Genomic DNA, 24,365 nt, shown 5'->3' on the forward strand with positions numbered 1-24,365 from the left:
GAGACGCCGTGGGCTCCTGAAACCCGCGTGGGCTCGCGTAGAGCAAGGAGGTCAGCAGGTGGGCGCTGGCTGCTGTGCTGCAGACCCGCTGTGAATGTAGCTATTTGCTTTACAGCACTTCATATTATGTGAGTATAAATTATTTATCACATATGTAGCGTGCAAATATTTTTCTCCCAGTTTCTGGCTTGTCTCTTGGCTTTCAGAATAAGGTATTTCACCAAGTACAATTTTCAGTTTTATAAAGTACGTTATTAATTTTTTCCCTTTTGTGTGAGGGCTTTTCACGTGGTGTTAGAAATCAAAGCTCGTGATCTATGTGAGCAAAACCATGGCCATGTCCATTTTCTTCTATATGATCTTCCATAATTTTTAAAGTTTTATATTTTAAATTTGCCTGTGGACAATCTGGAGTGACTTTTGGTGCGAGTTGTAAAGTCTGTGCCTACATTCGTTTCGTGGCACGCGGTTCCTAATTCTCCTGTAATTAGGCTCCGGAAGTCCTGGGATGTTGGCCTCTGTCCCTTGGAATCTGCAGAGTGTAGTGCATTGAGCGGGGCTGCCCACAGGGAACTCAGCCTCCCCTGAAGTGGGAGTGGGTGCTGCTTGTATTTTCCCAGGTGGCCAGTGGAGGGCGACAAGCCGGCCTCTCTCACCAGGGCGGGACCTTGCCTCTTCTGCCCACAGGCTTGGCCCTGTGCACAGCTGACAGGGGTTAGGTCTCCGCAGGACCGGCCAGGGCTTTGGCTTCGGAAAATGCAGACCTGCATCCACATGAAGGGTAGCTTGGTTTCCCCAAGAACTGCCGGGAGGCTCCACCCTGGGAGGGAAAGGTGAGGAAAATGTGGGGGGATGCTTCCTGCTGGGGGTGGGTGGGGCACCCGGAGATGCAGAGCTGCCTGCAGACGCTGCTACAGAAACCCCTGATTCTTTCCTGAGAATATTGGTGGAGGGGGGGCATTCAGGCAACAGGGCAAACAGCTTGCTCTGGAAGCTCTTGTGGGGAAGTGGGGGCATAGCAACAGGGCTCAGCCCGCAAAACCCCAGAACTCCCAGATCAGCTCTAGAACTGCTCCCAGAATGGCAAGCAGTGGGTCTTCCACCTACTAGACGTGGAGGAAAGGGGTGGGGTCTGCAGGGCCTCCCTCACCTTCGGGGACTTGCTGGGAGGTCACGGGGCTCAGCACATGCCGTGTGCTCAAGGCTAAGATGGGTCGGGACGCGCGGTAGAGATGCAAAGGCGGATCCCTGCGCCGGCATCTTCGTGACCCCCCCTTTCCTCAAGGGTCTCGAGAACGTCTTACCCCAGTGACGAAGGATAAAACCATGACATTTCTCCCAGGGAAGCTCCTTAGACTTGGCACTCGGCTGGGGGCTGGTCGCGTGATTTCCACCCTCACCCTCCCAAGTGCCAGGGCCCGGAAGGGGAGCCTTGTTCAGCACGAACCACATGGTTTGTGCAAAGTGTAGGTGCAGGGGGCTGCCCCTAATGGGAGGGAGGGTTAGATAAGGGCGGGGTGATTTTCCAACTCTCCCCCACCTCCTCGACCCCCAGGGCATTTTACAAAAGCCAGAGACTCAGCCGAGGAGGAGGGGGGCGGGCCCCCTCCTGATCCACGGGCCTAGGATGCCCCATATGCCAAGGGCACTAGACTCAGGGGTCTCCCACACCGTGCCTGGTAGAGGGGCCCTGCAGGTTCTAGGGCTCTGAGACCACCCCACTTCTGACCCCAACTGCAAGACTGGGAGCCCCTAGACCACCCCAGGTTTTTTTCTTAGAGGCTCCCAGGACTCACTGAAGCTTATACTCAGGCTCAGGATTTGTTATGGTGAAAGAAATCAGATAACATCAGCTGAGAGCAGAGGTCAGGAGGAGAGTTGGGGTCCATCAGGTGTGGCCACCTAGGGAAGCGACTCACCCTGGGGTGCAGGGTGTCACTGAGGTCCACCACGTTGACGTGGGGAACCCCGTGTGGCTGGAGTTTCACGCCAGCGCCTGTGAGGGGCTCAGGAAGCCCCACCATGCGTCACGCCGTCAGCACAGACCAGCCCAGTGTGAAGACCACGGAGCACGGACACACCCGCCTGATGCAAGGTGACCACCCGGAGCCAGGAGCAGATGCCTGGCCTCTCTGTGGGCAGGTTTGCGGGTCTTTCACTTCTTGGGTTACATTTATTCCTAGGGGTTATGTCCTTCTGATGCTATTGTAAATGGGATGGTTTTCTTCATTTCTCTCTCTCATGTTTCATTATTAGTGTACAGGAACACAACTGACTTTTGTGTATTTGTGATTTTGTATCATGCAACTTTCCTGAATTCATGCACTACTGCTAACCGTGTTTTGGTGTTTGGATGTGGAAAACTGCAATTAGAAATACCACTGTTTCTAAAACATCCAGGTCATCCAGAACACCAAGACATGGTGGCTACTGACATAATCTTCCCGCCGGGCCCCTAAAACCTCTGCCATCCTACCGCGGTGAACTGAATCATCACTTTGGGGAGCAGGATCCGGGCAGGGCTTGGCCTCCAGAACGAACCATGACGTCTTCTCTACTTCTCTGTCCCGTCATGGACATGGTTGTTCTGAAAAGTAATTGACTCTGCAGTCATTTCCAAAGTCTAGAAAATTGTCCCTAGCAGTAGAAAAGACTCACATTTGCCATTTCACACAGAATTCTATATTGCTTTATGCAAAGCAGAAATCCTCTTCCAGGGAAGCAGCACGTGACCTCCAAGTGAGGACATTTTTATGGTTTCCACATTATAATCCAATCCACAGGCCCACGTCCACTTTCACCAGGTGGCCCAACGCTAGGGAAATGTCTTTTTCCATTCTGATCCAGGTTTCTTTTTCTGAAACACTAACAGATCCTTTCCCTCCTTTTCACAACCTTGATGGATTGAGAGCACACAACATGAGCATGATCTCGGTGGCCTTTTCTGTGTGGTAACACAGATCAGTACTTCATTGTTTGTTGTGACTAAATGGGCATCACATTTAGCATCTGAACCATGTTCAGTACACAGTCCTATGGCATTAACCAAGGCACGCCGTTGTACAAATATCCTCACCATCCACGTCCAGATCTTTTCCACTTTCAACAGTGAAACGCTGTACTTTGACTGAACACCATTCCCCTCAGTCCCTGGCACCCACACGCTACTTCCTGCCTTTGAATTGCACTTCTCTGGATACCTCCTGTATGTAGTGACTCATCATGTGTGTCCTCTTGAAGTGACAGGGCTGTTTCACTGATCATAATGCCTTTGAGGTTCGTACATGCTGTAGTTGCCAGCATTTCCTTTGTTGTTAAGGCTGGATGACATTCCTTTGTGTGGATATCGCATGTAGTTTATCCATTCATCCATCGATGGACACTTGGGTGGCATCTGCCTCTTGGTATTGTGATTCACGCTGCTTGGAACGTGGGTGTACCCATTTCTGTCCCAGGCCCTGCTTTTAATCTTTTGGGTATGATCCCCTCTGACGAGGTGTTTTAAAACTTTGAACAGACTTTCCAAATATCACATTCTTTGAACTCTAGCTAACTTTGGGGTGCTTCAAAGGGCCCCTGGAGCATCCCAAAGAGAGATCCTAAACTAGTTGGGTTCACTTGGTGTGTTAAATTACATGGGAAACATTGTCCAAGCTCGCTGTTGCCTGTGGCAGATGGAATCATCAGGCTCTCCCCAGTTTTTTCATAGCCACAAAACAGACAGGGGAAAGGATTTCGGCTTCTACTGCTCTCTAGTCTCTCACCTCACCCAACTTGCAAAAATCTAAAGAACTTCTCTGTTTCGCGGCCTCGGGTCTTGAACCCCTTGCCCAGCTCCAGTTTCTCCAAGGATTCCGCTTTGAATCTATCGGAGCCCCTTCACTCCGGGCCTTGGCAGCCCACACACTGCTACGGACAGCCTATCGGGCTGGCCGCTGCCCAGAAGCCCACATTATAAACTCTGTAGATGCTCAAGCATGAGGAATACACCCCAGTGTAGGGAAACTTGTTATAGGACACAGGCTTCATACACAACAGATCCCCCTCAGGGAGAGTCCTGGCAATGCACTGGCACTGGTTCAAATGTCCCCACCCCCAACCCCTGGGGACCCTCGTGAAAGGGACTGGGTTGACTACAGACATCTGGTTGGGCGATGGGAGAGCAGAAGACACTGAAAACCCCATTAGGTTCGAAAGGAATTCGGAGGATGCTCTGACCCCTTCAAGTTAAAGCCTCCTGGTAAATGTTTCCGGGACGCCGGATTCCATTTCTAGGAATGCTCGGTTGTAGGTTGCTCAACATGGGAGGATCCCCTTCTAAGCCAGAAGAAACAACTCTGGAGTGTATCCTTAAGAACTGGAAATTTTTAGGGACTTCCCTGGTGGCACAGTGGTAAAGAATCCACCTGCCAATGCATGGGACACGGGTTTGAGCCCTGGTCTGGGAAGATCCCACATGTCACAGATCAACTAAGCCCGTGCACCACAACTACTGAGCCTGCGCTCTAGACCCCGCAGGCCACAACTCCTGAAGCCCGCGAGCAACAACTACTGAAGCCCGCACGCCTAGAGCCCGTGCTCCGCAACAAGAGAAGCAACCGCAATGAGAAGCCCGCACACTGCAACGAAGAGTAGCCCCCACTCGCCACAACTAGAGGAGGCCTGCGCACAGCAACGAAGACCCAACGCAGCCAAATAAATAAATAAATAAAATAAAATAAAATAAGAGAATTTCAGAGGCGGGTCTTCAAGAACAGACCACAGTCCACATGAGTCCTGACCATGTCAGCGATGACAATTCCTGGCACAGGCAGGCATGAGGAAACGTCAGCTAGAGGAAAATACTAGAACCTGGTGCACACAGGTGCCTTGGATCTGGACAGTTACCTGGCCAAGGCAAGGCCAAACCAGGGGGGGTCCATTAAGGTGACTGTAAAGCCTCTGCCTCTGACACCTTCCATGTGATACCACAGGAAGCAGGTGTTGGGCTGCTCAAGGAGAGCAGAAGGCAGTGCTCACACATCACCCCAAGCAACCACAGCACCAACCCAGGGAAATGGAAAAGGAAGCAGTATCCGTGGTCCTGATGAGAGGACAGAGCTGCCACTGGGGAAAGGGGAAGGACACAGGGGTGGATCTGAGGTTCTTACCCAGGGAGGCTGTAAGTGCCAAGTTCTCCAGCTTCACATCACGATACAGGCGTCTCCAAGACTCGCCAAGGAGACCCCATTCCTCCCCGGAAAAGGTCACAGCCACATCTTCAAAGGTCACGCCATCCTGCTATGATGGGGACAGATGAAACCACAAACGGCTCCACTCTCAAGGAGCCACGATCCATTCTCCACCAACCCACCCACCCCCACATCTATCATAGGCCCACCCTCCTCCAACCTCCCCAACGCAGAGAAGAAACCAGGCCCTGGTACTATTGGTGCCCCTGTCTCCTCAGGGGCCCACTGATCACTGGGCAAAGCCATCAGCAGCAGGAGGCACATAGGCAATCAGCAGCTAAGCTCTGGGACAAGCACAGAAGGATGTACCACCTCCACAGGCTATTGCCTGGGTGTGGCCACAGTCATGTGGTTTCCAGTGCAGTGCCCTAGACCATCAGACGTGCTCCCTGTCTGAATGCACATCCCTCACAGCCCCACGCCCATGGCCACCAGCATCAGTGCCCCTTACTGTAGGCGTCTTGTTACTCGTATTTCAGTCACCTCCTCATAACCCCACTGGTGAGGGTATAATTCCCACCCTAAGGGTGTGGCCAAACACATGACCCCTGACACTGGCCAGATGCAATCAACAGCCATTTATTAACCACATATTAACATGTGGGAGACAACACACAAGGCCATGGGAAGGCCACACGCCGGCGGAGTGACCAACCAAGGGCTGTGGGATGCAGTCTCTGTGGGATCGAGAGGGTACGGTGCCCTGCTTCCTGCAAGAGGACATGACTGGCTTGTTTAAATGACTCTGCAGGCTGGTAGGGAACTGAAACTCACTACAAAGGGATACGCAGGAACTGTGCCTGCTCCCTTTGATAAAAAGGGTTGTAAGGTTAGGAGACATTACCTGTGAGAAGCATGTGGAGGGAAACCTGCACCATGGCCATTTGAGGGCATCCTTGTTTCACCAGATGTCAAGGCAGCATACCTATTGGCCTTAATTTTAGAACTTACAACACAACTTGGCAGACAGCATCCAGAATATCCTTGACAAATTCAGAGAGGATCCAGTACAACTACAGACTTCCCATGGTTCTTGTTAGCAACCACAGCCCCAAATCACTCCATGCAGGTCTCATTCAACTCCTTGGCTCAGACACAGCCACAGAGAACCATGTGTGGATCACAGCTACCCATGGTCCTATCTGCTTTTTCTGCACTTGCTGGGCCCTCAGAAATCACACCCTTCCTCTGTCCATCCAACCATCATTCAAAGCCCAGCCCCACTGATAACCCACCCCAGATCTGGTGACTCACAAATGACTGAATTTGCCCCTGATCATATGCACCTGGCTGAATGAAACATCCTAGACTCCACCAAAGCCCTCACAAAATCTTGGTGAGTCCATAAAATGGTAAAAAAGCACAAGTTTCAGCCTGAGTATATCTTTAAGTATGAACAATTTATGGGAAGACAGTCAATCCTCATTTTTCATGGACTCTGTATTTGTAAATTTGCCTACCTGCCAAAACTGGAAACCCCCCAAATCAATACTTACATTTTTACACTTATTCAGACATACGGAGACACAAAAAATCCGAGTCACCCAGTGTATGTGAGATACACAAGATGATGCTCTGTCTTCTCTTTGCGGCTCTCATACTGTAAACAAGCATTCTTCCCATGATGTATTTAGTGCCCCATTTATGCTTCTTCTTGGTGGTTTTGTGGTCCAAAATGGCCTCCAAAACTGGCGCTTATGGGCGGCCTAGAGTTCCTAAGCCCAAACAATGTGGCTTAAAGAAAATACATGTTAGGTAAGCATTGTTCAAGCATGAATCATCGTGCTGTTGGCCGTGACTTCAGTGTTAACGAATCAACAGTATACAGTAAATGAGTTGTTTTTAAACAGAAACACATGAAAACCATGTTATGTACTGACCAGTTGACAAAAACGTTGTGACCAAAGGCTCTCAGGAACCTAATTACAGATTTCCCCTAGGAACAACGGCTCTATATTCACTGATTCAGAGAATTAGAGAACATGACTAGCGTGAATGACAACTGATTGTACTTCAGTAAAGCTGTTTAAAAAGCAAAGGTAACTCTTAAAATTTGTAACTTCCTAATTATTTCACTATGCTTTACTATTCTATACATTCTCAAGGTTATTTGCGTCTACTATTATCAGTACGGCAAAAACAGAATACAACGTGGTACCTTCTTTGCATCTTTGTCTCTTTTCAGGCTGCCACAACAAAATACCACAGACTGGGTGGCTTATAGAAATCTATATTCTCCTATTTCTAGAGGCTGGGAGTCTAAGACCAAGGTGCCATCAGGAATGGTTTCTGGTGAGGCCTCTCTTTCTGACTCCTAATCAACCACCTTCTTGGTGTGTCATTAAATGGCCTTTCCTCTGTTTGTGAATACAGCGAGAAAGTGAGCACCTTCTGGTGCCTTGTCTTCTTCCACAGATACAAGTCACACCGGATTAGGACCCCGTTCTTATGACCTCATTTGTCCTTAGTTATCTCCTTATAGGACATAACTAAAAACATAGTTACATTGGCTGTTAGGGCTTGAACATATGAATCTTGAGGGACACAATTCAGTCCGTAACAGACTTAGCTATATTATGCAAAGGCCTTTATTCCTTGTGAACATTCTGGTATTTAGGAGACTGGGGTTGAAGGTAAAGGACTTTCCATTCACTGCACTCATAACGCCTTTCTCCAGCGTGAATTCTCTGGTGTCTAATGAGGTGAGAGCTCTGGCTAAAAGATTCCCCTCATTCACTGAACTCACATGGCTTTTCAGCAGGGTGAACTTTTCGATGCATGATAAGGTTGTACTTCTTGCTAAATAATTTTCCACCTTCTCCACACTCATAAGGCTTTTCACTAGTGTGAACTCTCAAATGCTCCGAGGCTACAGTTTTTTCTAAAGGATTTCCCACACGCACACACCTGTAAGATCTTGCCCTCTTGAGGACTCTGGTGCGGAACAAGGGTGTGTTTGGGGCTGCGAGCTTTCATGCGCTCTCGCTGGTTGTAATGGTTGTTTACACTGTGGAAGGCAACCGCACACTCCAGTCCGCTGTTTTGACTTCTCCCTGGTGTGAGTGGCCTGTTGCTGAAGATGTCCCGAGCTGGCCAGAAAGTCCTTCCCAACCTCCTTACAGGTAAAGGACTTCCCTGACACATGGAATTAGCAGCTCTTCAAGAACAAGGCTCTGCTCATGCTGCTTTTGAAGCATTTCTCTCCAACACACTGCTTGTGCAGCTGATAAAGGTCTGCAGTGAGAGGAAATTGTTTTCCACATGCCCCACACATGTGCAGTTTCTGCCTGTGATGTGTTTCCTGGTGTTCAACCAAGCGCAAACTGTCTCTCAACATGGGGCCACACATCTCACAGAGGTGGGCCTTCTGGAGAGACAGACCTGCTTTGAGAGTCCTATCCTGTGGCATTACTTTGGCAGAAATGCTGGGCTCAGAAGATGTCTCCTTATCCTCCACTCCACACCAACAACCTGAAAGAAAGAAATGCTGGTGAAGTGCATGTTGTTTCCGGTGAGAAGGGTAACCTGTAGAAAAGTGTGTGGGGGACAAACCCAGGAACAATCAGTGGGATTGTTCTGGGAACCAAAGAGTTGGGTACAGGTTGAGAATGGGTTGCTTAGCAGAACTGGGCCTCTAAAGATCACAGAACAGGGGAGGACTCACAAGGTTAAATACACCACCACTGGGTGCAGCACAGGGAGGAAAGGGTCTCCAACTCCTTCCTTTGGAAACAACTCTCTCCGGAGATCTGGTCTTCTGCTGACATGGGTGTGTTATGTAGAAGAGTGTGTTCAGGCCCAAGAAAATGCAACTGCAACAGAGTAGCTGGTGTTCAATGACTGTTTAAGAATATGTGTGTGGGACTTCCCTGGCAGTCCAGTGGCTGGGACTCTGCATTCCAATGCGGGGGATATGGGTTCGATCCCTGGTCGGGGAGCTGGGATCCCACATGCCTTGGGGCCAAAGGGCCAGAACATAAAACAGAAGCAATATTGTAGCAAATTCAATAAAGACTCTGAAAATGGTCCACATCCAAAAAACCTTTAAAACAATAAAGAAAGAATATGTATGCATGTTATGATGCACATGCAGAGGCCAACATCAGGGAGTACTACAGATGGAGCAATGAGAACGGCAAGTGATACGTGTAGCCCACAGATGTGGTGGACAGCCCTGAGCTGGAAGAGCAGAAGTGGCAAATAGCAGAGCTGACAAGTTGGCAGTGTCAAGAATGGGAAAGGAAAGGCGTTAGGCTGCCTTTGTCAACAGCACCAAAATAATACGCAAACAGAATAGGTTTCTGTATGATCTGAGCACAGCTCAGACATCGTGCCTCCCCCAGGGCTAGGCTCCCATGGAATCCATACTGCTGTAGCTGGATTTATGCTACAAACTCAAATGTTTATGTCCCTGCAAACACCATATGTTGAAATCCTAACCCTCAATGTGATGGTAGTAAGAGGTGGGGGACTCTGGCAGGTGATTAGGTCATGAGGGTGAAGCCCTCACCAATGGGATTAGTGCCCTTGTACAAGTGACCCCAGAAAGCCTTCTCATTCTCCTTCTGCCACGTGAGGACACGGCAACAAGGAGACCATTTATGAACAAGGAAGTGGGCCTCACCAGACACTGAAACTGCCAGTGCCTTGATTGAGGACTGCCCAGCCTCCAGACCTGTGACATAAATGTTTGTTGTGTAAGTACCAGCCTATGGTAGTTTGTTATAGAAACCTGACTGGACTAAAACAGAAATTGGTTTGAGAAGTGGGATGCTGCTTGCAAGAAAAACCTGAAAAATTAGAAGTGGCTTTGGATCTGGGTAATGGTCAGAGGCTACCAAGAGTTTTGAGGTGCATATTTGCAAAAGCCAATATTGTCAATTCTGGTAGGAGCTTAGGAAGAAAAGAGGGGAGTTATAGACAAAGCTTCCATCTTCTTAGATGATAATGAATCATGAACAAAATGTGCATAGAAATATGGATGGTAAATGCTATTCTATTCTGATGTAGTCTCAGAAAGAAATGAGGAACATGTTATTAGACAAGGAACACTGAAGATCCTTTTTATAAAGTGGAAAAGAACTTGGCTGAATTTTGTTCATGTTCTAGTGTTTTATAGAAGGTAAAATGTGTGAGCAATGACATTTGATATTTAGCTGAGAAAATTTCTAAACAGTGCTGCAGAGCGGCTTGGTTCCTCCTGACTGCTTAGAGTAAGATACAATTAGAGAGATGACTTGAGGACGGGATTGTTAAGCAAAAAGGAACCAGAACTTAAAGATCTGAAAAATTCTCAGCCTATCCATTTTGAAAAGAATGAGGTGTTTTCAGAAAAGAACACTAAGACTTTGATAAGATTAGCATGCATATGACCCAGGAACCTCATCTGCCATCTCAAAAGTGATTCCCCTTGGGCTTCACTGGTGGCGCAGTGGTTGGGAGTCCGCCTGCCGATGCAGGGGACGCGGGTTCGTGCCCCCGGTCCAGGAAGATCCCATGTGCTGCGGAGCGGCTGGGCCAGTGAGCCATGGCCGCTGAGCCTGCACATCCGGAGCCTGTGCTCCACAACGGGAGAGGCCACAACGGTGAGAGGCCCACGTACCGCAAAAAAAAAAAAAAAAAAATGATGCCCCTTAGGGTGATCAGGGACCCTCATGGCTGCCACCTCCACCACAGGCCCAGAGAGCAAGGGCCAAGGGAGAGCAACATGACTCCAATAAGTGGGGCCACCTATCTGGGTCAGGCACACCACGATGTTCCTGCTCCGTGCCTCATGGTGGGGCCCCGGCAGAGAGCTGTGGTGTGCTCGGCGGACACATGGGGCCAGGGATTCCCAGAGCCGTAGCACCTGGACCCAACACCAACAGAGCCACCAGCTAACAGTGCCAGTCTGAGAGCCACCGTCATGAGATCCCAATCCAGGAGAGCAGCAGAGGCAGGACTGCTCCCCAGTGGGCCTGGAGGACAGAGCAGTGAACCACAGAGGATTACTCTTGAGGCTTAAGGTCCAAAGACATTTGCCCCAGTAAGCTTTGGACTTACTCGGTACCTATCACTCCTTTCTCCCTTCCCTTTAGAATGGGAATTGCTTCATTCTGGGATGGGAATGTCTACCTCATGCCTGTCCCACCACTATATTTTGGAAGCACATAACTTGTTTGGTTATATAGGTTCTCAGCTGGAGAGAGATCTGTTGCAGGGTAAACTGTATTTCAAGTCTCACCAATATCTGATATAAATGATACTTAGATGAGACTTTGGAATTTAGAGTTGATGCTAGAACTAGTTAAGATTTTGGGGGCATGTTTGCTGGCCCTGCAAGGTGGAAATGGTGGCGTAGTAGGTGTTTGGGGTTTTTTTTTGTTTTTTCCTTTCTGCCCACAGGGTTTGGGTTTCTGGCTGGGAGTCAGGTTTCTGGAAATCTTTGTGGAAAATTAACGGTATATGCGGTATCTGTCTTCAATAGGGCTAAAAGGAGCCCAAGCCCGTTAACCAGCTGAACAAAGACTATGATGGAATAGACCCTTGCTGAGATTTAGACTGGAGAGGTTGTGGAAGTGGGGCTGGGCCAGGATACAAAGAGAAACATGGGGGAAGAGAGAAGTTACTGAGAAGAATCAAGAGATCCTAGCATTCTTATTTGCTGTGTGATCCTAGTCAAGCAACTTATTCTCTTTAGGAATTCTTTTATAAAATTTGACCAACAGGACCCACCTCACAGAATTACTGAGAAGAAAAAAATGAGAATTCTATAAACCTGAAGGTAAGCTTTTAGAAAAATCATCAGAAGGAAGGAATTGGAGAAATAAAACTGGAAACATTCAGAATCTTGATGGTGTGCCAAACCAAATGTCAACTGGAGCTCGACCAAAAACTAAAATGAGCAAACCAAGGCCCAGGAAAGCCATGTGGCTGACAGGGTCTTGGTGCTCCGGCTTGGTGTCAGGCCTGAGCCTCTGAGGTGGGAGAGCCGAGTTCAGGACATTGGACCACCAGAGATCACCTGGCCCCACATAATATCAAATGGCGAAAGCTCTCCCGAGATCTCCATCTCAATGCTAAGACCCATCTGCACCCAACGGCCAGCAAGCTCCAGTGCTGGACGCCCCATGCCAAACAACTAGCAAGACAGGAACACAACCCCACCCATTAGCAGAGAGGCTGCCTAAAATCATACTAAGTTCACAGACACCCCAAAAAACAACACCAGACGAGGTCCTGCCCATCAGAAAGACAAGATCCAGCCTCACTCACCAGATCACAGGCACCAGTCTCCTCCACCAGGAAGCCTACACAAACCACTGAACCAACCACACCCACTGGGGGCAGACACCAAAAACAACAGGAACTACAAACCTGCAGCCTGCAAAAAGGAGACCCCAAACATAGTAAGTTAAAAAAAATGAGAAATCAGAGAAACATGCAGCAGATGAAGGAGCAAGGTAAAAACCCACCAGACCAAACAAATGAAGAGGAAATAAGCAGTCTACCTGAAAAAGAATTCAGAGTAATGATAGTAAAGATGATCCAAAATCTTGGAAATAGAATGGAGAAAATACAAGAAACGTTTAATAAGGACCTAGAAGAACTAAAGAGTAAGCAAACAATGATGAACAACACGATAACTGAAATTAAAAATTCTCTAGAAGGAATCCATAGCAGAATAACTGAGGCAGAAGAACGGATAAGTGACCTGGAAGATAAAATAGTGGAAATAACTACTTCAGAGCAGAATAAAGAAAAAAAGAATGAAAAGATTGAGAACAGTCTCAGAGACCTCTGGGACAACATTAAATGCACCAACATTCGAATTATAGGGGTCTCAGAAGAAGAGAAAAAGAAAGGGTCTGGGGCTTCCCTGGTGGCACAGTGGTTGAGAGTCCTCCTGCCGATGCAGCAGACACGGGTTCGTGGCCCGGTCCGGGAAGATCCCACATGCCACGGAGCAGCTAGGCCCGTGAGCCATGGCCGCTGAGCCTGTGCGTCCGGAGCCTGTGCTCTGCAACAGGAGAGACCACAACAATGAGAGACCCGCATACCGCAAAAAAAAAAAAAGAAAGAAAGAAAGGGTCTGAGAAAATATTTGAGGAGATTATAGTTGAAAACTTCCCTAACATGGGAAAGGAAATAGTCAATCAAGTCTAGGAAGCACAGAGAGTCCCATACAGGAGAAACACTCCGAGACACATATTAATCAAACTATCAAAAATTAAATACAAAGAAAAAACATTAAAAGCATAAAGGGAAAAGCAACAAATAACTTACAAGGGAATCCCCATAAGGTTAACAGCTGATCTTTCAGCTGAAACTCTGCAAGCCAGAAGGGAGTGGCAGGACATATTTAAAGTGATGAAAGGGAAAAACCTACAACTAAGACCACTCTACCCAGCAAGGATCTCATTCAGATTTGATGGAGAAATTAAAACCTTTACAGACAAGCAAAAGTTAAGAGAATTCAGCATCACCAATCCAGCTTTACCAAATGCTAAAGGAACTTCTCTAGGCAGGAAACACAAGAGAAGGAAAAGACCTACAAAAACAAACCAAAAACAATTAAGAAAATGGTAATAGGAACATACATATTGCTAATTACGTTAAATGTAAATGGATTAAATGCTCCAACCAAAAGACATAGACTGGCTGAATGGATACAAAAACAAGACCTGTATATATGCTGTCTACAAGAGACCCACTTCAGACCTAGGGAAAAATACAGACTGAAAGTGAGGGGATGGAAAAAGATATTCCATGCAAATGGAAATCAAAAGAAAGCTGGAGTAGCAGTTCTCATATCAGACAAAATAGACTTTAAAATAAAGACTATTAGGGCTTCCCTGGTGGCGCAGTGGTTGAGAGTCCGCCTGCCGATGCAGGGGACACGGGTTCGTGCCCCGATCCCGGAAGATCCCACATGCCGCGGAGCGGCTGGGCCCGCGAGCCATGGCCGCGGAGCCTGTGTGTCCGGAGCCTGTGCTCCGCAACGGGAGAGGCCACAGCAGTGAGAGGCCCGCGTACAGCAAAAAAAAAAAAAAAAAAAAAAAAAAAATAAAGACTATTACAAGAGACAAAAGAAGGACACTACATAATGATCAAGGGATCAATCCAAGAAGAAGATATAACAATTGTAAATATTTATGCACCCAACACAGGAGCACCTCAATACATAAGGCAACTGCTAGCAGCCATAAAAGGGGAAATCGAAAGTTGACACAATAATAGTAGGGGACTTTAACACCCCACTTTCACCAATGGACAGATCATCCAAAATGAAAATAAATAAGGAAACACAAGCTTTAAATGACACATTAAACAAGATGGATTTAATTGATATTTGTAGCACATTCCATCCAAAACCAACAGAATACACTTTCTTCTCAAGTGGCCATGGAACATTCTCCAGGAGAGACCATATCTTCAGTCACAAATCAAGCCTTGGTAAATTTAAGAAAATTGAAATCTTATCAAGTATTTTTTCCGACCACAATGCTATGAGACAAGATATCAATTACAGGAAGAGCTGTAAAAAACACAAATACATGGAGGCTAAACAATACGCTACTAAATGACCAAGAGATCACTGAAGATATCAAATAGGAAATCAAAAAATACTTAGAAACAAATGACAATTAAAACACGATGACCCAGGGGCTTCCCTGGTGGCGCAGTGGTTGGGAGTCCGCCTGTCGGTGCGGGGGACGCGGGTTCGTGCCCCGGTCTGGGGAGAATCCCACATGCCGCGGAGCGCCTGGGCCCGTGAGCCATGGCCACCGAGCCTGCGCGTCCGGAGCCTGTGCTCCACAACAGGAGAGGCCACAGCAGTGAGAAGCCAGCGTACCGCAAAAAAAAAGGATCATACACCATGATCAAGTGGGGTTTATCCCAGGAATGCAAGGATTCTTCAATATACGCAAGTCAATCGATGTGATACACCATATTAACAAATTGAAAAATAAAAACCATATGATTATCTCAATGGATAAAGAAAAAGCTTTCGACAACATTCAACACCCATTTAAGATAAAAACTCTCCAGAAAGTAGGCATAGAGGGAAACTTCCTCAACATAATAAAGGCCATATATGACAAAACCACAGCCAATATCGTTCTCAATGGTGAAAAACTGAAACCATTTCCTCTAAGATCAGGAAGAAGACAAGGTTGCCCACTCTCACTACTATTCAAGATAGTTTTGGAAGTTTTAGCCACAGCAATCAGAGAAGAAAAAGAAATAAAAGGAATCCAAATCGGAAATGAAGAAGTAAAGCTGTCACTGTTTGCAGATGACATGATACTATACATAGAGAATCCTAAAGATGCTACCAGAAAACTACTAGAGCTAATCAATGAAATTGGTAGAGTAGCAGGATACAAAATTAATGCATAGAAATCTCTTGCATTCCTATACACTAATGATGAAAAATCTGAAAGAGAAATTAAAGAAACACTCCCATTTACCACTGCAACAAAAAGAATAAAATACCAAGGAATATACCTACCTAAGGAGACAAAAGACCTGTATGCAGAAAACTATTATGACACTGATGAAAGAAATTAAAGATGATACAAACAGATGGAGAGATACACCATGTTCTTGGATTAGAAGAATCAACATTGTGAAAATGACTATACTACCCAAAGCAATATACAGATTCAGTGCAATTCCTATGAAACTATCAATGGCATTTTTCACAGAACTAGAACAAAAAATTTCACAATTTGTATGGAAACACAAAAGACCCTGAATAGCCAAAGCAATCTTGAGAAAGAAAAATGGAGCTGGAGGCATCAGGTTCCCTGACTTTAGACAATACTACAAAGCTACAGTAATCAAGACTGTATGGTACTGACACAAAAACAGAAATATAGAACAATGGAACAGGATAGAAAGCCCAGAGATAAACCCACACACATATGGTCACCTTATCTTTGACAAAGGAGGCAAGAATGTACAACAGAGAAAAGACAACCTCTTCAATAAGTGGTGCTGGGAAAACTGGACAGCTACATGTAAAAGAATAAAATCAGAACACTTCCTAACATCATACACAAAAATAAACTCAAAATGCATTAAAGACCTAAATGTAAGGCCAGAAACTATCAAACTCTTAGAGGAAAACATAGGCAGAACACTCTATGACATAAATCACATCAAGATCCTTTCTGACCCACCTCCTAGAGAAATGGAAATAAAAACAAAAATAAACAAATGGGACCTAATGAAACTTAAAAGGTTTTGCACAGCAAAGGAAACCATATACAAGATGAAAAGACAACCCTCAGGAGAAAATATTTGCAAATGAAGCAACTGACAAAGGATTAATCTCCAAAATATACAAGCAGCTCATGCAGCTCAATAACAAAAAAAGGAACAACCCAATCCAAAAATGGGCAGAAGAGCTAAATAGACATTTCTCCACAGAACATATACAGACGGCCAACAAACACATGAAAGGATGCTCAACATCACTAATCATTAGAGAAATGCAAATCAAAACTACAATGAGGTATCACCTCACACTGGTCAGAATGGCCATCATCAAAAAATCTATAAACAATAAATGCTGGAGAGGGTGTGGAGAAAAGGGAACCCTCCCACACTGTTGGTGGGAATGTAAACTGATACAGCCACTATGGGGGATAGTATGGAGGTTCCTTAAAAAAGTAAAAATAGAACTACCATATGACCCAGCAATCCCACTACTGGGCATATACCCTGAGAAAACCATAAATCAAAAAGAGACATGTACCACAATGTTCACTGCAGCTCTATTTACAATAGCCAGGACATGGAAGCAACCTAAGTGTCCATCAGCAGATGAATGGACAAAGAAGATGTGGCACATATATACAATGGAATATTACTCAGCCATAAAGAGAAATGAAATTGTTATTTGTAGTGAGGTGGATAGACCTAGAGTCTCTCATACAGAGGGAAGTAAGTCAGAAATAGAGAAACAGGGCTTCCCTGGTGGCGCAGTGGTTGAGAGTCCGCCTGCCGATGCAGGGGACGCGGGTTCGTGCCCCGGTCCGGGAAGATCCCATATGCCACGGAGCGGCTGGGCCCGTGAGCCACGGCTGCTGAGCCTGCACTTCCGGAGCCTGTGCTCCGCAACGGGAGAGGCCACAACAGTGAGAGGTCCGTGTAATGCAAAAAAAAAAAAAGAAATAGAGAAACAAATACCATATGCTAACACATATGTATGGAAACTAAAAAAAAAAAAAAAGTTTCTGAAGAACCTAGGGGCAGGACAGGAATAAAGATGCAAACATAGAGAATGGACTTGAGGACACAGGGAGGGGGTAGGGTAAGCTGGGACAATGTGAGAGAGTGGTTTTGACATATATACACTACCAAATGTAAAACAGATAGCTAGTGGGATGCAGCCGCATAGCACAGGGAGATCAACTCGGTGCTTTGTGACCACCTAGAGGGGTGGGATAGGGAGGGTGGGATGGAGATGCAAGAGGGAGGGGATATGGGCATTTATGCATACATATAGCCGATTCACTTTCTTGTACAGTAGAAACTAACAGAACATTGTAAAGCAATTATACTTCAATAAAGATGTTAAAAAAAAAAAAGAAAAAAGATTTTGGGGGCTGTTGGAATGGATAAATTTATTTTGTATGTGAGAGGACATGAATTTTGGGAGCCAGGGGTAGAATGCTATAGATTGAATGCTTGTGTCCCCCCAAAATTCATATGTTGAAATCCTAATCCTCAATGTGATGGTATTAGGAAGTGGGGGTCTTTGGTAGGTTATTAGGTTCATGAAGGTGGGGCCATCATAAATGGGATTAGTGCCCTTATAAATGAGACCCCAGAATGCTCTCTAGCCCCTTCCAACATATAAGGACATAAAGAGAAGGTGGCAGCTATGAACAAGTAACAGGGCTCTCACCAGAACCTCATGCTGGTGCCTTGATCTTGGACTTTCCAGCCCACAGAACTGTGAGAAATCAATTTCTGTTGTTTATAAGCTACCCAGTCTGTGGTATTTTTTTACAGCAGCCTGAATGTACTAAGACAGACAGGGATAAACATGTGGGTAAAAGGGTTAGGTAAGCTACTAAGCAACACACTAATGTATTATGTAATCATAATTTCTGCCCTTTAGCTCCCTTTCTACCTTTTAAACTGTCTCCTAAACTGCAGGTTTAAAAATGTACAGTGTCAGGATATAGTTCCTAGAATGTGAAAATCACTGTGCTCTACAGATCTAAAGGAGAATGAGGTTTGTTACTCATTTAAGCACTCCAGGTTGCAAGTGATAAGGCAGGATTTGGAACCCTGAAGTCTCTAATGGGATTTGTGGGTGTTGAGGCCATAGTTCCTTGGACAAGCTGCTTCTCCTCTGTGAGACCCAGTTTCCTGGTTATTAACCATTTTTCCCATAATCTATGCTTGGCTTCTTTGCTGAGAGAGGCCATGTTTAGAAGTAGGATTGGGTGGAGGATGGAGGCTGTGAATGGAACCACACTGTAAAGCAAGACCCAACTGTTCACCAGAGGCTCCAGGAGAGGACTTTTTTGTTTTATGTCCTCATGGAATGTTGTCCAAATCCTGAGAAGTTGTCAAAAAGAGGCAAACCATCCTAGGGCAGTAGACAGTACATACTTATTCTTTTCGTAGAAAAAGAGGAGGCTCTTTCCACAAGGCCAGTGCCTTGATCTTCAACTTCCCAGACTCCAGAAGAGTGAGAAATAAATGTTTGTTTAACCATCCAGCCATGTTAGTTTGTTATAGCAGCACGAACTGACTACGACAATTTATTTCCATTCTGTGAACCACCAAGGGCTCTCCACCCCACCCCCAAGATAAGCAACTACATGGGACCTGGGTGATGAAGTGTTAAGGGCAAGACAGCACAGACGGCATTCAGGATTGGCCCGGAATACTGATAGCCGACAGGAAAGAAAACTATTACAAAGGGAACTTTGGGGGAGGCTCTTACAAGAACAGAACATGATGCACATAAGTAGTGACTATGTCAGTGATGGTAACTGCTGGCACAGGCAGGCATGAGGAAATGTCAGCTAGAGAAAGTAAGTTAGACCTGGGTCACACACGTGCCTTGGATGTGGACAAAGTCACCTGGCCAGGGAGAAGGCAAGTAAGGTAGGACTCAGGATGAGTACAAGACTCCAGACCCTGCATTCTTCCCTGGGAGTCTTCAGGAAAGCAGGTGTTGGACCTGCTCTAAGAGAGGAGAGGGCAGTCCTACCAACCACAGCACCTACTCAGGAAGATGAGGAAGCAGTGCCCACAGTCCTCATTTGAGAAGGACAGAGCTGGTCCTGGGCAGAGACTATCTCTGGGCACAGGGGTAGGTTTGAGGGTCTTACCCAGGGAGGTTACAAGTGCCAAATTCTCCAGTATCACATCTTGGTACAGACATCTGTGAGGCTCGTCAAGGAGATTCCATTCCTCCAAAGAGAATTACATGGCCACATCCTCAAAGGTCACATTGCCCTGCTAAGATGACGACAGAAGAACCAAAAGCAATCCACTTCTGAGTCACAGTCCCTTCCCCCACACATCTATTCCATGCCCACCCTCCTCCCAAGCTCCTTAACTCAGCGTTTTGAGAAACTAGGCCTTGGCACCACTGATGCCATTGTGTCTTCATGTGCCCATTAATCACTGGGTCAAGGAGGCAGGTGGACAAACATACAGTTGACCCTTGAACAACACAGGTTTGAACCGCAAGAGTCCACTCATACTTGGATTTTTTTCAATAAATAAATATTACAGTACTCATGATCTGTGTATAGGCAGGATGAATCAGCAGTTGTGGAACTACAGATACAGAGGGCCTAACTGTACACCTTTATGCAGATTGTCGAGTGTGCAGAGCGTTGGCGCTCCTAACCCCTTGTTGTTGAAGGTCAACAATACCTAAGCCATGGGCCTGGCATAGAGGATCTAGCAGCTCATATTACCCTGGTATTACCGAAGTCTCAATACCAGATCCTGGAACCATCAGGTACACTCCCTAAGTTCACACCACTCTTTAGAATGCACATCCCTCACATCCCTAGATTCCACAGCCACATGCCCATGGCCACCACCACCTTAGGGCCCACACCACAGGCATGTCCTTGGTCTCCCCACATTACTCGTGTCTTAATCAACACCTCTTCACCCCACTGTTGAGGGTGGAATTCCCAGTGTATAGTTATGGAGACAGCCAAACATGTGACATTTGACACTGAACATATGAGATAGACAGCAGTTTATAAATCACATATACTCATAGCCTGAGAGAGGAGGACACACCACACTACACAGGGCCATATGGAAGTTGTACTCCAGAAGAGAGGCTGTACACCGGGGGCTGTGGGACATAAGCTTTGTAGTATCAAGAGGGAGAAGTGTTCCTTGGTTCCCATGGGAGGATGTGATTGGCTTTGTGCAAAATTCCATGGATTGGTAGGAAGTGAAACCTGCTACAAAGGGATGAACAGGAACTGTTCTGGTCTCCTTGCTAAAAAGGGGGTATCTGGTAGGAGCGGAGTGGGGAGGGCAACTTGCACTGAGGACATTTGAGCCATCCCAGTTTCTACCACCCATGCTAAGGCTACCCATAATGGGCCTAGGCTGCAATTTGGCAGATGACATACAGATTATGCTTGACATAGTTAAACACAATCCAGTATGATGCCAGACATCCCATGGCTTCCACTATCAGTCACAGCCCCAAAACTTTCTATGAAGATCTCCCTGCCTGGCTCAGTTCCTTGCCTCTGACTTAGTCACACAGAACCACACGTGTATTTCAGACACACATGGCTCTCCTCCACTTGTGTGCTTCACTTGCTGCCCCCTACCACTCACAACCTTCCTCTGTCCACCTACCCCTCGTTCAAAGAACAGCCCACAGGTGGCCTACGCCAGGCCTAGTGACTCTCACAGATGACTACATTTGCTCTTGACCTTATCCTCCAGGCTGAATGAAAAACAAGCTCCATGGGCTTCCCTGGTGGCACAGTGGTTAAGAATCCGCCTGCCAAAGCAGGGGACACGGGTTCGATCCTTGGTCCAGGAAGATCCCACATGCCGCGGAGCAACTAAGCCCGTGTGCCATAACTACTGAGCCTGTGCTCTAGAGCCCGTGAGCCACAACTACTGAGCCCGCATGCTGCAACTACTGAAACCCGCACACCTAGAGCCCGTGGTCCGCAACAAGAGAAGCCACCGCAATGAGAAGCCCGCGCACTGCAACGAACAGTAGCCCCCGCTCAGTCCCTGCTCGCCACAACTAGAGAAAGCCTGCGTGCAGCAACAAAGACCCTACTCAGCCAATAAATAAATAAATAAATGAATGAATGAATGAATGAATGAATGAATGTTTTTTTTAAAGAGAGGAACAAGCTCCACCAAAGTCCTCACAAAATCCTGGTGTGTATAGAGAGTGGCAAATAAGCACCAGTTCTGGCTTGAGTATCATCTCACTTCAATTGCTACTATGACTCTGCAGCCATCTCATGTCCAGTCTTTTCTTGGGAGCCTTGGCCACCTGCCAGACAATACTGTCTCTGAGAGCCTCCCCAATTCCTTTTCCACCACCCCAGGTGGGACTCAAGGACTGGGGAAATAGCACTTAAGAGTCTCAAGACACCACAATCCAGAGAACATGTGATACAGTGTCAGGCCCAGCGAGGGAACGGGACACCTTCCACTTGACTGTGTTGGTTCCATAAGCAGCCATGGAAATGTGGAACAAGTGATGAGTCTATGGAGGGGTCTGATGGGCTCAGGCTTCCATGTACCCTTGCCTGGCCCTGAAGTCTGGGATAGCTACTTAATCTCTGAGCCTCAGTGATCAGTTCGCCTTTTACAAGGTGTCCCTGTGCCTGTCACCCTCCCCCACTTGCCACCACACTGTCAGAAACAGGGCCCCACCAGAAACCTAGCAGGACCCTGAGGGGCTCCTGGGTACGGAAGCCTTTCTGTGTCTTGCATTTCTTGTTTGTAGGTCAATGGATACGCATAACAATATCCTTGAGCTCTACTGCAGAACTAAAACCCCCAACAAATAGAGATGCTAACTACTTGATGAAGCATTCTTCAGAGAAGATCAGGAGACCACCTGAGGCCAGATTAAAGGAATGCAAGCCCTGCTCACACCCTGATCCTTATCAACAACCGCGTTCTTCAACTGTTGCTATAAAACTCCTCACCAAATTCCCCCGGGGTTGGGACAACAGGTTTTCGGGGCACGAGCCCACTGTGTCCCCCGTTGCCTGGCAAAGCAATAAAACTATTATTTTCTGCTTCACCGAAAACTGTCTCCGAGATTCGATTCGGCACCTGTGCACAGAGGCCAAGCTTTTGGCATCACACCCACGGCCGCCTCACCATCCTGGACACCGGGTCCTGGGCTGGGAGCACGAGAGCAGGCGCCCCACACTGGGGGCTTTAGTGTCTGCTGGGGTGAGGGCGGTGAGGGCCCGGAGGACAGGCATCTACCTGAGGCGGGTCCGTTCCGCACCACCGCTGCCACTGGGGTCTGTGGGCAGAGCGGGACCCGGATCGGCAGTCCCTCTCCCAGGCCTGGCGCGGGGCATCGGGGCGGCGTCGCCGAGCCTCAGACCTGCTTTTGTCCTGGGGGAACAAAGCCTCTTCTCGGATCTTGTTGGCCGTCACGTCGGTCCAGACCCAGCAGTCTGGAACCAGAACTGACTCAGAGCAGTTAGAATGGCCGCCACGGGAAGGAAAGCGGAAGTCCCCCCTTATGAATTGCACCTGATACGGAAACGCACCTTTTATGAGACTTTGATTGGCTGAGTGGCGCTGCCGCCCGTCGTGGAGCGTTCTGGGTAATGTAGTTCCCTCAGAGCCACAGGCCACGTGTGAGGATTCTCCCTGCAGACCTCTAGTAAAGAAGGCAGAAAAAAAAAAAGGCAGAGCTCCGCTGCCGGGGGCGAGGGGGAAATGGTGCGTCTGGGTTCCCGGGCATTGGAGGGACTTCGCTCCTTCTTGAAAAGGCCATACTCAGATTTCTGGGGAGCCCTTTCTGCAACTGATCGCGCAGGTGTTTGGAAACGTATTAGTTTGGACTCCCGGGAAGCTCAAGCGTGCTCTCAGAGGCTAAACAAATTCTTTCAGACGCCCCTAAAGGCTACACCTGTCATTCCATAGAGTCACAAAAGTTGTGTCCCCGGGTATAGGAAGCTCATAAAAATTATCGTATGCAATTCAAGCGTCAAAATTACAAAAATTCAACCATGTTTAGGAATTCAAGAAATTATCTTTAACAATCATACGGCAATGATCATAGATAGACAAAAATAAATTAACTATGTACGTTTGAAGTAATTGCTTGAAACAAATTGAGATATAAATCTACAGTAAAAAACAAACACAAGGGGGCTTCCCTGGTGGCGCTGTGGTTGAGAGTCCGCCTGCCGATGCAGGAGACACGGGTTCGTGCCCCGGTCCGGGAAGATCCCACATGCCGCGGAGCGGCTGGGCCCGAGAGCCATGGCCGCTGAGCCTGCGCGTCTGGAGCCTGTGCTCTGCAACGGGAGAGGCCACAGCAGTGAGAGGCCGGCGTACCGCGTTAAAAAAACAAAACAAAACAAAACAAAAACACACACACAGGGACTTCCCCGGTGCCGCAGCGGTTAAGAATCCACCTGCCAATGCAGGGGAGATGGGTTCGAGCCCTGGTCCGCGAATGCCACGGAGCAACTAAGCCCGTGCGCCACAACTACTGAGCCGGTGCTCTAGAGCCTGCGAGCCACAACTACTGAAGCCCGCACACCTAGAGCCCATGCTCCGCAACAAGAGAAGCCACCTCAATGAGAAGCCTGCACACCGCAACCAGGAGTAGCCCCCGCCCCCCACCGGGCTTCCCTGGTGGCGCAGTGGTTGAGAGTCCGCTTGCCGATGCTGGAGACACGGGTTCGTGCCCCGGTCCGGGAAGATCCCACATGCCGCGGAGCGGCTGGGCCCGTGAGCCATGGCCGTTGGGCCTGTGCATCCGGAGCCTGTGCATCCGGAGCCTGTGCTCCGCGGCGGGAGAGGCCACGGCAGTGAGAGGCCCACATACTGCAAAAAAAAAAAAAAAAAAAAAAAAAAAAAAAAGAGTAGCCCCCGCTCGCCACAACTAGAGAAAGCTTGTGCAGC

General features: G+C 47.5%; 1 long non-coding RNA gene across 1 annotated transcript; it reads right to left on the reverse strand.

The window, feature by feature from the left end:
- Positions 1-5,385: 5,385 nt before the first annotated feature.
- Positions 5,386-22,930, reverse strand: LOC309794706. The gene is made up of 3 exons (XR_014292179.1): positions 22,704-22,930; positions 19,577-19,706; positions 5,386-8,702 (listed from the first exon to the last, which is right to left on the reverse strand). It is a non-coding gene; the product is annotated as an uncharacterized lncRNA (long non-coding RNA).
- Positions 22,931-24,365: the final 1,435 nt, after the last annotated feature.

This window comes from Mesoplodon mirus (assembly GCF_964341445.2).
Source record: "Mesoplodon mirus genome assembly, chromosome: 19".
NCBI lineage: Eukaryota > Metazoa > Chordata > Mammalia > Artiodactyla > Ziphiidae > Mesoplodon > Mesoplodon mirus.